This window comes from Dipodomys ordii, unplaced genomic scaffold (assembly GCF_000151885.1).
Source record: "Dipodomys ordii isolate 6190 unplaced genomic scaffold, Dord_2.0 Scaffold50, whole genome shotgun sequence".
NCBI classification, from domain to species: Eukaryota; Metazoa; Chordata; class Mammalia; order Rodentia; family Heteromyidae; genus Dipodomys; species Dipodomys ordii.
Window position 1 is genome coordinate 9,601,344 of NW_012267266.1, and position 16,586 is coordinate 9,617,929.

The window sequence follows — 16,586 nt, forward strand, 5'->3', positions numbered from 1 at the left end:
AAAAATAAAGGGCTATTAAATCATTAAAGGTTTTTCTTAGAAGAGGAATTATCTTATACAGACCATTTCTGTTCATTTACACTAATTATGATGAAACTTCCCCTCAAAATGGCAGAGAAATTGGGATTTAAGAACCAGAGTAAAATGAATGTGTATATCAGTTCATTGTTCATGTAATTACACATGCACACACATAAACACACACATGCAAATACACTCACATAGGAAGAAAAGGTATGGATAGAAGTGAAAAATTTCTGGCCAATTAAATATAAATAAATTAACATAACTGAGGAAATTATTAAACGGAGTATATCTGCCAACTTTAATATCATATCAAATGTATTTCTACTGACACTTTAAAGGCCAGCCTTCTTAGTGCTTTAGTTTTTTTAAGTAATAGAGATGTCCATATTTAGATCTGTGGTAAGTAAAGGGTATGCATTTGTTTGTAACATTTTATTTTTTGCATGTATTTTTTATTGTAAAGATACTGTACAGAGGGATTGCAATTACATAAGTAAGGTAATGAGTATATTTCCTATGGAGCATTGTTACCTCCTCCTTTGTTTTTCCTCTACCAACCCTTCCCTCCCTACCTGTCCAACTCCTGCCTCCCTCCCCCCGAAAGTTGTAAAGTTCATTTTTAACATAGTGTCTTGCACATCTCATTGTTTGTAACATTTTAAATTATCTTAAGTTTCAATATCCTTTTAAATTGGAGGAAAGCAAGATATTATGAAAATATATAATATCCTATTGTAGTAATAAATAAAATAACCTAGCTTATACTTGTTCAGCTTTTATTTTTCTTAGCAATTTATATATTTTAGTCAAAATACAGTTTTAATCAGGTATTTTGAATTATAAAAGACTGAAATGATTCTTTTTCCCTTTTGTAATTTTTTATTTGTTTAAAGTTGATAAATGCTTTCTACTTTGAAGAAAATTAATATTCCATTATTCTTTTTTTCTATTAGTTTTGACATCTACTAATGTCTTCAATCCTATGATGTCATGCTTGCCATCTGCCCTGGATCAGGGATTTGTATTTTAACAGCTACTAAACTCATCATTTAGGAAAACTACTAAAGCTATAATTAAAAAAAAAATGTTGAATTGGATATATAGCTAAATGGTAGGCTACTGATCTAGCATATCCAAGGCTGTGGATTTAATTTTTAGCTTCACAAACCAATAAATGTAAAACTTTTATATTTAAAACATCCCTAGCTAATTTTCAAAGTTAAATTTTTAAGAATGATAAATCCACCTCTTATGAATTTATTCATAACATTCCTGTGTTGTTAATTTTTTTCCTAATTCTACCTTGTAGAATTTTAATGTATTGTTTTTCTTGCCTTGTTCATTTTTAATCCCATTTTTGCAATCTAGTTACAGTTTCTCTTTAAAACCTTCACTATCACTCTGTTTTCTCTGCCCAACATAGGGCATATTGAGAATATGTATGCACATCTGAATTTGTTGATTAACTAGTACTAGCATTTATTATAGACTTTTTTTTACCTGGCATTCAGGTCTTTAACAGAAATTTCATAACTGCATTTCCATTCTTGTATGTTTTTCCTCTTTACCTAGTCACTGCAGGCGATCAGGGGCAGTAAATTAAGTCCCTTTTCTTTTTTCATGAGCTCTTCTGAGATTGTGCAATGAAAAATGTCCCTAAAGTTACAGTTTGTTTTGGAGGTACAGAGATATTTTGACACATAACAAAGCTAGCACCCAGCACATAGCTGTTAAGTTAGCAAATGCAAAGAATGTTCTAGACAATATGGAAAAGAGAAAAATCTTTGAACATGCAGTGGATTTGTGGTAACAATCTGGCTTTGTTCTTTATTCCTGTTTGTGAAGTTCCTTCACGTGTCTTTGGCTTAGTTTCCTCATTTGTAAAATACAGATTTACTGCTTGTTTTTGTAATTACTACTCAGTCTAGTAATATTCACTAAAAACTTATTACCTGCTTTCCTTTATTAAAAAAGGGTGTGTGTGTGTGAGTGTGTGTGTGTGTGTGTGTGTGTGTGTGTGTGTGATTCTCAGTATAGTTGTTGTTTTTAGTTATATATAGTTACTATTGTTTTGTGGCATTCTTATGTTGCTATGTTGCAGTATTTTGAGATATTTGGAGTTTTCTTTTGGTATGGTGAAAATATGTTGCATACCCCATGTAAGCATCAGGATAAATTGGAGATCTTCTATTTCACATGAATGCACTATAGCACTATATCAAAGATTACTTAAATCTGCATTTCTAAGTACTAGTGCTCACAATGAGATTGGTGAATCCTGCCTAAGTGATAGTCATGTCAACCAAAGTTGAGAACAACCTGGGCTAGTCCACTGGAGAGGAATTGTGGGAATATTTTCAGGATGCACCATCCATAGTTATGAGAGATCAGTCATGATTTTTCTTGTACCTCAGTCCCTCCAGCCTTCAAGCTTTCTACTTTGCATCCTCTAATCTTTCTTCTTTCCTTAGGTTTGAGGTACTCAAAATGTTCATAGTTAAAATCCTTATGAGGAAGAGAGAAAAAAAGGTCAATAAGTTCTAAGAACATACTATAATTGCTTGTGATTGTAAAGTGAAAACAAATTACTGAAAGTTTGGTTCAACTCATTTTTTTTAGTACACTGGCAGTAATTTGTGAGTAGAGTAACTTTTTTTTTAAAAGACAGCAAAAAGATTATTCTACAATACCAGAGAAATAGCATGCCAGTGGAGGTTGTAGTTCTGCTAAGAGAGGCTACCTTTTTTCTCTTACCCTATGTTAATTTTAATTTCCAAGGAATATAGTGATCTTCTTTAACTTGGTAAGTAGACAGATATCCTACAGAATGTTTTCATTATTGAAATCAGTAAATTATATTGTATGCCTAACACTGTGGGCTTTTATCCTTCAAATTACTAGACTATATTTCTGCTTCTTATTGCTTTACTCATGTTCAAGTTGGCCAGTTCTCCCCTTTTCTGTGATACTGTGTACATATATGGTACTATGTGTGTATATATGGTATGGTGTGTTTATGTGTGGTACTATGCATATATTTATATATACATTTACATATATACATCTACACATTTCTATTTGCTTTTTTAATACATATTTTTATTGTAAGGATACTACACAAAGGGGTTACGGTTACATGAGTAATGAGTACACTTCCTACCGAGCATTGTGACCCCCTTCTTTGTTTTTCCCCTACCATCCTTTCCCTTCCGACCTCCCCAACTTCTCCCTCCACCCACGCCCCCCCAAAGTTGTAAAGATCATTTTCAATGTAGTGTCTTATATATCTCATTGTTACAATGGGTCAACCAGTATCCTTATTTCAGCTTTTTGTTATTTCTCTTCCCCTCCCAAAATTAGAAAAATGTATATACAAGATGGAGAGCACCGGAATCAAATACAGTGAAAACAAGGGTTATACCATGGGAGAAGCACATATAAAAGAAACAGAAAATATCATACAGTACATTATAAGAGCATTAAAAACAACAGCAAGAAAGAAAAACTTGTGTCCCTATCTTGGGGTTCATTTCGCTTAGCATCATCTTAATGGTCATATGTACATAGCTTTTGATCTTTTCTGCTTGTCCTAGACACATAATAGTTACTGCAAATAAGGGAAATCATGTGAGTTGTGTTTCTTTGGGCCTGGCTTACTTCACTTAATATAATTTTCCCCAAGTCTTTCCATTTCCTAACAAATGAGGTGGTCTCATTCTTTCTGAAGGAGGCATAGAATTCCATTATGTGTGTGTTGTGTGTGTGTTTGTGTGTGTGTTGGTTTCATATCTTAGCTATGGTGAATAATGCTGCGGTAAACATAGGCCTGCTGGTAGTTTTAGTATGGCCCTGGTTGTGATCCTTTGGGTAAATGCCCAAAAGTGGCATTGCTGGATCATAGGGAAGCTCTATACATATACACATTTCTATACATGTATAGCATGTGAAAAATTTTGAGAATTTATTTAATTTATTAATTCAGAAACAGCATCTCACCATTTGTCATCTTTATCATGATTCCCATAGGGTTAAGTGTGGTATTATAGTACTTAGCAATACCTGGCTAAGTTACGAAGTTATATTTATTGCAATTGATATCCAATATAGTTGTCATGAAGAAAACTATCATGCTAGTAGTCTTATAACTCTCCATATTGAACGTAGATCTTTATGGAAAAGGATAGCAATTGTAATCAAATCAATAATTCAGGGAAATTTCTCCCTGAAGAGATACTTAATATTGTTACTTTTCTGTCACTGAACAAATGTATGTTTTAGGCAGTATTGTGGGGAAATACAAACTTAGAAATTAAAATTCTAGTTTTTCCTTTTGTTTTCTTTGCTATTTAGAGCAAGCTACTGAATCTCTTCCTTTCTGTCTTTTTCTTCTATAATGCCATCAGTTAATATGTGCCGCATAAGGTAATGAATATATAAGATCTGTGCATTGCATATGATGGCACAGTGGATGCTAATGGACAATTTTAATGTATAATGACAAAATCTCTCTCTCTCTCCCTCCCTCTTTCTCTCTCTCTTTGTCTTAGTTTGTCTCACAGGATTAGCCCTCCATCTCCTGCAAATGTAGCCATTCCATTTGTGAACATTATTATTTAGAAGTTGGAACAATGTTAATCTTTACTTGCCTTGTTGACTTCCAGACCCAGTAGAGAAGAGAAAGATGTAACAAGAATTTTTAAAACTTTCTTTGGTGTTATTGTTGTTGTAGACTTTGTATAACATTTTAGGCCATGCTAGTTTTAAACTTTTGGTCCTCCTTACTCAGGTTCCCCAGAACTAGGATGCAGGTATTACACAACATTTGGCCTAAGAAGTCTAAAATCTTGAATTTAACCTCCCTGTCTTGAGTTTGATTCCCTTCTCTTCTTTTATAGTTCTTCTCTTGGTTGCTCTTAGTTTTCCTGTTTCGTGGGTAATTTGTTATTTCATAGTTTGTAGTCTACCTTTTTATTTTCCTTTAAAAACAAAAAAAAATCTCCTTCAGAAGACATAGCCTTTTTAGTAACAAAAATATTGAGTTGAAATCAGTCTGTATTGATTAAGTTTATGGAGATTAGAACTAGTCTTGTTCTTGGGCAGCATGGCACTTCATATGATAAAATGGGATGAATGACTAAAGCACTTCTCTCCATTAGTGTTTCTATAGTAAATTTTTCCAGTGTGACCCAGCTGTTAAGGGCCAGCTTTAAAAGGGACTGGGACTACTTCTGGGTTGTTAGCATATTTCTTTTTACTTTACCAGTCCAGAGGGGCCTTAGAAATACACTCTAGAGATACCTTTTTGTTTCCCTTTGCTATTTGTCAAATAGTCTTTAATTGAAGAGGGCTATAAGCATTCAACTACTAACATTATTGTTTGGGGGCTGACAAGGTTACTAACAATCCAAAGACTCACTGTTTTATTTGTGCCATGATGGTGATTAAAGTGAGGGCCTTGTGCATACTAGAAAAATGCTGTACCATGGAGCTACATTCCCCTCCCGAAGACTCTTTGTCTACTATGCCTCATAGTCCTCTTCACTCCCTTGGCCCTTGGGCTGTTTTCCTTGGTCTGTCTTTATCTACACAGTATAGTTTTAGATACAGTCTTCCCTGTTGATCTGGGAGTTTTTTTTTTGTTGTTGTTGTTTTTTTAACGTAACAGCAAGGTTTGGCACATAACTTTTGGATTTCTCTTGACAAAAGGTCTCCCAAGTCATGGAAGTCACTGTGTCCATAGCAGGATACATGTTCATTTTGTCAAAAATACTGATTAAACAATCACAGGCCCTATTGTAGAGGCAGGAGGAACATAATTTCTATATTCTGGAATCTTATATTCTGGTAGGTTTGAGAAGATATGGCTAACCTGTTTATTTAGGGGAAAATAATGCATCCCCTTCTTTCTCATAAGAAAGGCAGAGTAGCCTTGGGAAATCAGTCTACTTTGGCGTAACAAATGCTTCACCACCCTAGCTTGATTAACCTTCTGCCTCTAAGAGAGATCAATGGATTGGATCTTCCCTACCTTTTCTTATGATACTGGGCCTCTTTAGCTATGAGTTAACTCAAGTTAGAATCTCAGCTACATTATGAAAGCAAAGCAAATAAATGAACAAATGAAATTTGAGGAAGCATAATGGCTTTCACCCTATCAAGAATGTGTCTTCTTTCTTGCCAAATCACTATATAAATTATTCAATGAAATTCTTATACCAAAATAATTTTGCTCCTATTATATCATCTTATTTTCATATTATTACACATGTATTATGTACAATGAGGTTTTATTTGAAACAAGATTATTTGTTTATCACTTTCATTTTTGTTTTGCTTCCCAATTGTATTTTAAACTGTTCCGAGATTGCTGTGTGAGATTCAACTTTTTTTTTTTATCACCAGGAATAACTGCAATACTTATAAAATAGCAGAGAAGAGTTTGAGAACATATATTTGCAAGTATAAAAGAATATCTTCCAGTTTACCCTTGGTTATTCATACTTTCTGTACTTCATTCTATTAAATACAGATAGCTTTTCTTGTTTCCTACAAAATACCAGTACATTGCTAAATCTGTTGAAATTTCCCTTTTTTCCATATCCATCTTAAAAGTTACTTCTTTCTGCTTCTATTTCTTTTTTTCCCCATACTGTTATATTTAACAAATCTTTTGACATTTTTCACTTTTAGTAATGGACATGTTTCACTAAAAATTGTTATTACATATTATATATATTATATCTAAAATTGTTATTTTTTTGTTTTTTTTGGGGGGGCAGTCGTGGGCCTGAACTCTGGGCCTGGGTGCTGTCCCTCAGCTCTTCAACTCAAGGCTAACGTTCTACTACTTGAGCCACAGCACCAATTCTGGCTTTTTTTTCCCGGTTTATGTGGGTGCTGAGGAATCCAACCCAGGGCCTCATGCATGCAAGGCAAGTCCACTACCACTGAGCTACCTTCCCAGCCCGAAAATTGTTATTATATATTTTAAAGCACCTTTTTGTGCTTATATGTGTCTGCTGGTCCTCGGGCTCGAGCTCGGTGTTTAGGAACTGCCCTTAGCTTTTTTTGCTCAATGCTAGCACTCTACCTCTTGAATCACAGCTGCACTTCTGACTTTTTGCTGACTAATTGAAGATAAGATTGTTGTGGACTTTCCTATCCAGTCTGGCTTCAAACCACAATCCTCAGTTCTTAGCTTCCTGAGCAGTTAGGATTACAAGTGTGAGCCACCTGTATCTGGCTATAAAGCTTTTAAAAATACTTTTCCTTGCTCAACAGCAAATAAATTGTTGGTTCTCTTGCATATTTCCTAGCCACCCAAAGACCTCAACTATGTAACCTTGAAATAAGAGATTAAACAATGCTTATAGACTCTTTGTTCCTTCAAAAATATTAGTGTACTGATGTCAAAATTAACTCTATCTTCATAAATGGATTTTGAGAAAGGTAGAAGGGTAATTGTGATCAAATAAACATTGTTTATAGTAAATTTGTTAAAATAAAACCTTCTTGTACAGTTTGTCAATGTTAATTAAGAAAATTAAGAAACATCCTAACATAATTAAATGATAAATGGACCTTTTTCTATGTGTTTCTTAAATCTCCAAGCACATATATACTGTTTTTCCAAATTAACTTTTTATAAACAAGTACCAATTTTTCACACTTTAACTTAGTTGTTGCTTAAAATAATAAACCTCTAACTCGCCTTTTTTCAATTACTTTTAGACTTTCTTGAATTATCATTTGTTTTCATGTAATAGTACAAAGAGAATCATGATTGATCATTGTCAGCATTGTAATAGTAAATTTAAATGGAACAATAATACTTTGAATACCAATATAGATGTGGGGGGTGGGGAGGGGCTGGGACTTGAATACATGGCCTGGGTGCTGTCCCTCAGCTCTTTTGCTTTTTTGCTCAAGGCTAGTGCTCTGCCACTTAAGCCACACCTCCAGTTGCAGCTTTTTGGTGATTATTAGGAGGTAAAAGTCTTCTGGACTTCCGTGGTTAGGCTGGCTTCAAACTGAGATTCTCAGATCTTTGCCCCCAAAGTAGCTAGGAATACAGGCATGAGCCACAGTTACCTGGCTGCCAAATTAATTATTTTATTTTTTTTTGTTTTGTTTTTTAAAATTGTGAAATAGTTGTACAAAGGAATTGCTCACCCCTTTCAACATTCTCACCCATTCCTCTCCTCCCCACCCTTCCCTCACTCTTCTTAATTTTATAGGATATACATTGGATTCTTCTTTTTAAATTTTATTTTATTTGTGAACATACTGTACAGAGGGGTTACAATTACATGGGCAGGATAATGCATACAGTTCTTACCAAGCATTGCAGCCTCCTTTGTTTACCCTTCACATCCCTTCCCAGCCTCCCCCCTCCCCCCCCAACCTACATTGGATTCTTGACTTCATTCTTCATTTGTTCACCCCATTCCTTTTAACCCCACCTCACCCCTTTCAAGTATCCACTTCCTGGTGTTTTATTGCACTGAATTTTTACTTTGCCTTTTTAAGGAATTTTACTATTCGAGTTCATCCTTGAATCTGCTGTATTTCAGTTAATACATTTGTATAATTGGCATATCACTCCACATGTTTACTTATAAACTTACAAGCTAGAGCTGGCCTCCACATGACAATGGAAAACATGCAGCCTTTGTCTCTCTGGGCCAGACTTACTTCACTTACCACAATTTTTTCTAGGTCTTTCCATTTCTTTACAAATGGTGCAATTTCATTCTTAATAATGGATGAGTAAAATTCCATTGTGTGGGTGTGTACGCGTGTGTGTGTGCGTGTATCACATTTTCTTGATTCATTTGTCCACTGAGGAGCATCTGGGCTGATTCTATACCTTGGCTTTGGTGAATAGTCTTGCAGTAAACATGGTGGTACTGATGGTTTTACTGTATCCTGCCTTGTAATCTTTTAAGATAATGCCCAGGAGTGCAATTGCTGGATACTAGTGTAGCTCTTTGTTTAATTTTTTGAGTAACCTCCACACTGCTTTCCAGAGTGGCTGAACAAGTTTACATTCCCACCAATACTATATTAGAGTTCCCGTTGGTCACCTCCTCACCAGCATTTGTTACTGTTTCTTTTCTCAATGATAGCCCCTTCTGACTATGGTGAGGTGAAATCTCAATGTTATTTTGATTTGCATTTCCTTTAAAATGTATTTCTAGTAGTCTTAGAAGAAATTACTTGAAAGATTTACATGGGAGAAAGAATTTACCTATATGATCTTTAAATTCTTTACTAACCCTGAACTGTATTATGTAGTGGTTTTATTTTTTGTTTTAGCCAAAATTATTAATTTGGTGTATACTCTGAGTGAATGATAAGGAAAATACAGAGATAGACAGACGAGAGATAGATACTCCTTTGTTAAAAAAAGAAAATGAGATTTTTAAAATCATATGAACAATATACCAGTATCAATTTAAAGAAGCTATCTAAGATACAGAGACTCAAGAGAGAGCAAAACTATCATAGACTGCAATAGTTAGGGAAAGATTTATGGAAAAGGCAGCAGGAGAGTACAAAAGAAAGGGCATCTGAGGTAGTTCAATGCTAGGAAAGGCTCAAAGCAAGAACAGGTGTCTGAATGGAAGAGTTTGTATGCATTGGTTAATCTAAAGAAAGAACAGAAACCATCCAAAATGATTACATGAACACACAGGCAAGTTTTGAAGAAACCTTATGAAAATATTCTAGTTGAAAATTCAGGGTAAGTGCCAATTTTTCTTGCAACTTTTCCTATCTTCACTCTTCCCATGGCAACAACTTCACTTAACATATAGTATATAAAATGAAACACTACTTTGGGTTATAACTACTAAATCACTATTTGGTTCAACTGTGAACATGTCCGATGTAATGTTCATAATAATCATATACCAAGTAATATTTATTGAAGATTTTTCTATGGACATTATCTAATTCCTTTTAATATCCCACTTCAGTTCCAGTCTGTTAACCTTTGTGCTTACATTGTAAAACTTGGGCCTGCTTCATGTAGTTTGTGAATTATTATTCAATAGAAAGATTGTTTCTTACAAAACCACTTACAGATAAGTAATGTGCTTAGAGTATTTATTATTGAAAACTATTATTTATACCACATATGTGTTTCAACAAATACTTTCTTAATATTTTCAAATTTATTTATTTATTTTTTTAATTGTGAGAATACCATACAGAGGAGTTACAATTACATGGGCAAGATAATGAGTACATTTCTTTTTTAAAAAAATTTTTTTATTGTGAAAATACTGTACAGAGGGGTTACAATTACATGGGCAAGATAATGAGTACATTTCTTATCAAGCATTGTAGCCTCCTCCTTTGTTCCCTTTCCATTCCTTCCCATCCTCCCCCCCCCCCCCCCCACGAGTACATTTCTTATCAAGCATTGTTGCCTCCTCTTTTATTTCCCCTTCCCATACTCCTCCCAATATTTTCAAATTTTTATATAGTTCTTCATTATTTACTCTTACATTTTCTTTTAAAATTATTAAGCAAACTCACGAAAGAAGATCTATTATTTCTTTTAGACAAATTATCAAAATGAGAACCCAAACCTCCCCACTACAGATAACTACTCAAATATCATTGCTTTTCGTATAAACATTATTTCTTCCTTTAAGTGGTCATTTTCAACTGATTTACACGACACTATTTTTTAACATGTACATGATTAGAGACACATAATTGTATCATTGTAGTTCTCTTTTTAAGTTCTTTAAATGTGAACTCAGAAGTTCCCATTCCTTGGTGCTTCACTTCCCATTAACTTCTTTTTCTCTGAAGAAAGCCTCTCTGGTAAGAAATAAAATTGAACCTCTCTTCAGTGTGGCTTTGTATTCTGCCTCCTGTTCAGTTTAGCTTTTGGACTCATTTTCTGAAATACCATGAACAGCAGGAATAAAAAGGGAGGGGGAAAAAAAAAACAAGAGCTACATCTTTTCCTTCTAAAGCATTAAACCACATCCCTTCCTCCTCCTTCTAGTGCTCTCTTTTGGACTTTCCTACTATGCAAGATAATTTTATTGTTCCAGATAATGTTTGACTTAATCTACTATTTATTGGTTGTCAATTTGACCTATGAGATCTGATTTCTTTGGAAAGAAAACAAAGAGCCAAAAGTAAACAAATACCCATAAACACCAACTTTTCAATTAGAAATGATAGTAACAATAAAATTTAACATAACTTAAACATTGAAGTGACTTTTGTTACTGCATACTTATATCTGATCAGACTTACATCTTCATATTCACTAACATGATAGGGGAAATGTGTCCAGAAGAGATCTTTTTCTTTAAATTTACTCTCTGGGCTTCCTTATATAAACAATTACTTTCTTTTAAATCTTGGCTTACCTGACTTCAACTGATATAGAAAAGATAAGAAAGAATAATACATGATTGTTTATCTTTATATACTAGCTTTAAAATATTACCCTGCTTTGTTTAAAAATTCAAAGATGACCAATGCAAAGTTATTGTTAATTATGGTTTTTAATATTAGCAGTTATTTTTAGCAATTATTATTTAAATTATTTTTGGCAATCATTTAATATTTTTTAAACTTCACTCTATTGGCTCCTATGTTCTGTTGATATGGACTTCATTATAGCAAGATATACCAGGCTTTTCTTATGTACCTCATGTTAAAGGCCCTGGATCATCCAAAGCCACTGGTTCCTTTGAATCAGTTTTTCTATCTGTTTTGTACTATGAATCTTACATTATTTTCTGCTTAAAACTCCAGCCTAAGCACCATTATATACCCTGTCATAGACCTAACCTTCCTATTGTACCTCAGCAAAGTCAGCCTTCCTGGGTTTTAAAGAACCTTTATTCAAGAATGCCTGAATATACTAGAAACTTCAGGATTCTTTTATCCAACAGTGTCTTAATCCACAGCTACATTTTTTGCTTCTTGTAAAGCTAAGAGTAGGAAGGAAAAGTCATTTTACATTTTAGCTACTCCATCATTTTTCTGGGGATTATCTTCTTATTTTGTTTGCTTCAAATTTTCTGCATTTAAGTATTGAAATTGGACCTATTGGACCCAACCATTTGAAACAAATAGAAAAGTGTTCAAACTATATGATCTTATATACTCTCACTTAAGAGGCTTTCAAACTTCTTTTTCCTCCAGTAAGAAATACATCCTGCATTTTAAGTGCTTGTCAGACTCTGACTAAACTGATTTTTATCACTTACTAACACACAGAACAGTTTGTAAAATACTGCTCTAGTTCTACTCTTCCTCAGGGTATAGATATGTAATAGATCTGACAATAAATGACCAGCTCAAGAGCAGTAAACAGGTGGTTATCCCTAGCACAAAATAAATACTGTGTTATAGGTAGGTGGTAATCAAGCTTTTAAAGCTCATCAAGTATTTTGATTGCATTATCTGTAAGATCAGAGATTAATGCTTTCCATCTCATATCTTTAGGTGAAACTGAACAGTTTCCCTTGATGATTACACTCTAATATATATACTAAATAGAACTTTTTTCCTGAGGTAAAAGTCATATTTATTAATTTCCTAACTAATAATACTTTTAATTTAAGATTAAGCTGTTCATTTTAACCCTTATTCTATAACATTCCCTTGGGTTTAAGACTCACTCCTAGAATTTGTCTGTGAAATGTGTTTCTTCTCTAAGGTCTATCTGAATGACATTAAATAATTTGAACTGTTCAACTTTTCAAACAATAGTGCTCAATTGTCATGCCTGATCCAGCCTCTGTGCCTCAGTGTTCCATGTGTGCTGAAGCCTGAGAGCAACTTGGCTGTCACTAAATATGACAGATTGTGAGCAAAGAAAAGGGAATTTTAAAATTTGAAAAGAAAGAGCAAACGAAAGGTAATATAAAATTAATGTTACTAGCCGAAACACTTTCATATAGTAAATAATTCCTAGGAGCAGAAGAAAACATTCTATAGAGAACTCACTTCCTATTATTGGTTGATTGGCTTGTGCTTATTGTTAATTATCCTTAGGTCTTTTTTAGTTTAAATTTTCCTTTTGTTTATTTCTAGTATCTGTTTTCTAGAAAGTCTGGGAGCTTTGCCAAGAAAAAAAATGTCTTTGAAGAATTTGTTTCCTTTCATAAAGATTCTTCTGTTCTTCCATTGGATTTTAGAATCACAATAATACCCTATCTGTGTACCCATTTGAATATTTGGAAATTCCTCTGAAGTCAGGATCTGGAAGTTGGATGTGGAATCCTGAAGCCCAAAGGTGCTGTTCAGGAGCTCATACAGGGACCAGTCATGACAGTGTCATCTAGAATGACACTGTTTGAACATGCTTGAGAAAGAAATTTCAGTTGCTTCTTTTCTTTTTTTTTTAATTTAATTTAATTTTATTTTGTGAACATACTGTACAGAGGGGTTACAATTACATGGGCAGGATAATGCGTACATTTCTTACCAAGCATTGCAGCCTCCTCCTTTGTTTACCCTTCACATCCCTTCCCAGCCTCCCCCCTCCCCTTATTTTCTATAACAATAAATTACCTTTCAAATGATTGAGAGTTGGTATATCTCAATATTAAAGCACTTAAAGACCCTGGGTATGATCCCCAGCACCACATGTGTATTATGCGCATGCACGCGCACGCGTGAGTGTGCACATGCGCTCTCTTTCTTTCTCTCTCTCTCGAAAAAATACATTATAGTAACAGCTATGTTATAATAGCATGCATTTATAATGTATGTGCATATATGTATCAGTAATAAAGATTCAAACTGCCAGTCTTGAATAGCAAAAGGAACTTAAATCTTTAGCTCTAAAAAATAAATGAAGTGTTTGAAATTCAATCAGTCTTATTTTATGTTAAGGCGAATGTACTTGGCTTTTGTTGAGAATCAGACCGTCTGCTCTGGTTTACATAAGAAATTGGGTGAAATCCTCTAAAACATTTGCTTTCAACTTTGCCTTTACGGCACACCTTCCAATCAAGGTTTGCATATGATTTACTTTCTAAAAAATTACAACTTATAACAGATTCATTGATATGCTTTTTTCACTATCTTGGAACTTTGATAAAATTTTCCTACATGGCAGGAAGAGAGGTGAGTTTATGAAGCATGCTAAAATTTGTACATAATTTGTGATTTTTTAATAAGGTTTTTATTGTGAAAATATTGTACAGAGGGGTTACAGTTACATGAGCAAGGTAATGAGAACATTTCTTATCAAGCATTGTTGCCTCCTCCTTTGTTTTTTTTCCCTACCATCCCTTCCCTCCCCCCTCCGCCCCCCCTCCCCCCCCCCCCCCCCCCAATTGTAAAGTTTGTTTTTCAACATAGTGTATTCTACATGTCATTGTTGCATGGGTCAACCTGTATCCCTAGTTAAACATTTTGTTATTTGTAATAACTAGTATATGTCTGGGACAAGTAGAAAAGGTCAAAAGCTAAATGCATATCACCAGATAAGATGAAGTTAAGTGAAATGAACCCCAAGATAGGGACACAAGTGTTTTTTTCTTTCTTGCTATTGTTTCTAACATATTTATAAGGTACCATGTGATTTTTTTTTTTGCTTTGTGTATCCCTCCCCCATAGTATAACCCCTGTTTTCACTGTATTTAATGTTGGTATAATTTGGGGAGTGGAAGAGGAAAAAACAAAATAATTTGTGATTTCTTTCATGACAGTTTTTGGTGCATAGTACTTCCCAGTATAAGTAATTATTGGTTTTTTACATACCTGTGAAATATATTATTGTGAAGTTAGTTCCCTGTTTTCCATATGGAAGCATCTGCATATTGCTATTATATTTTTTTAATTTCATAATATTTAGGGCCAGAGTAAGTCTAGGAAATATGTCACAAATATATCTCATGGTTACTAACATCCATTACAGTCATCATTTTAGAAAGCAACACACTGATTCTAGTACTAAGAACCTTTCATGACAAATGGGACACTAAACAGCTTACAAGTAAAGAGGGACCTGCACACACTACAAACATAAATTGTATATTACTTTTTTAACAAGCTCATGTTTCATCTTTGCTAGATACATTATTGATCTGAAATCTATTATAATTCCCTAGGTTTATAAAATATAATTTTAACTTCTAATCAATAAAGTGGCATTAATTTTTAATAGTCTACATACCATATACTTTTAAAGTAGTTGCTTTGTGATACAGTATTAAATTTAGAAACCTTATTTCTAAAGGTTTTTTGGTATAGCAAGGCCCTTTAAATCATGTTTTATAAGTAGTAGGCTCTACGATTTTTTTGCCTTACTATTATTTTTTAACCTTGGAAAACCAGTTTAGAATTTGACTTTGGAGCTATAGTTTATTTTTAGACTATTACAAATCTATCTAAATCTGCATCCTGCCAGAAACGTAGAATCTCTTCTAGCTTACAATTGTAATATATGATTTGTGTAGACTTAAGTCTGTCTCACAAATGCATATAGTATTTTCTCAACTGAGTGTCCGTTCTGTTAGGCAGGTTTCTAACTGTGCATGTTCAGTTCACTGATTGACTGACTGTGAGTGAAATTATTCTCACTAACACATACTCAATTCTCAACTACTATAGAAAGGATGGACTACAGGACCCAAATTGGTCCCTCACTAACAAAGCTTTCTTTCTTTCCATAGTAATACTTACACAGTGAATGAAAATTCAGTGACCTATATTCTTCCATTTAAATCTTTAAAAATTTAAATTAAAACTTTGTCAACAGTAATTCTAGCCATACTGAGGCAAAAAGAGCGTTCCCTACAATCTGGCAGCACTAAATGTAATTCATAACTATCAAAAATCCGTTTTCTCTGCATAACTTTTAAGCACACTCCTGATGTCTTGAAAATTCCATGCAATTTTCTTTAAAAGTTGGTTTGGAATGCCACTGTGCATCTTGAAGCCCACATACAGTGAGTTAAATTACAGCAATAGCATATTTCTCAAGCACCATATAGTTGCAAATCCTTTATCCTAAAGTACATAGTAAAGGATTTTCTCCTTGAACGGTGAAGAAAGTTGAACTTCAGGGTTGTTTCAATTTAACACATGATGTGCTGCTGCACACTTAAAGCTGTGGTTGGCCTTTCCTGATTTTTCATCTTTATTCTTCCCTGCTCCCTGTAAAAGGAATTAAGCATGTAATACTGATTATAAAACTGGATCCATATTGCCACTATTCAAAGCATCATTTCCCTGCAGTGTTATTTCCTTTTCATTGGGTTAATCGAAATGCAGAATAGAAGGATGTTATTTTCACCACATTTTTCACTTGTTCATAACCATTACTATTCTTTCCTGACTCTCTAAATGGCATCACTATTCACTTTGTGACTCAACTTAAATTTGGGTGTTCTTGATGCCTTACTTTCCTTCATATACCCTTTATCACATGCATGACAAGTCAGGTGGAGTCGGTCCACATAACATATTTCAAATAGCACCAAATCCACTGATAATCATGTCCTAATTACCAAACTCTATTTTTCTTCTTCCCACCTTACATTCCCAGATTGGCCTGTAAGATC

General features: G+C 34.0%; 1 protein-coding gene across 1 annotated transcript in view; it reads left to right on the forward strand.

Moving 5' to 3' along the window:
- Positions 1-16,586, forward strand: part of Fbxl17 (F-box and leucine-rich repeat protein 17) — a gene marked incomplete at its 5' end in the record, with an annotated part of 467,949 nt that overhangs the window by 304,275 nt on the left and 147,088 nt on the right. The window lies entirely within an intron of this gene.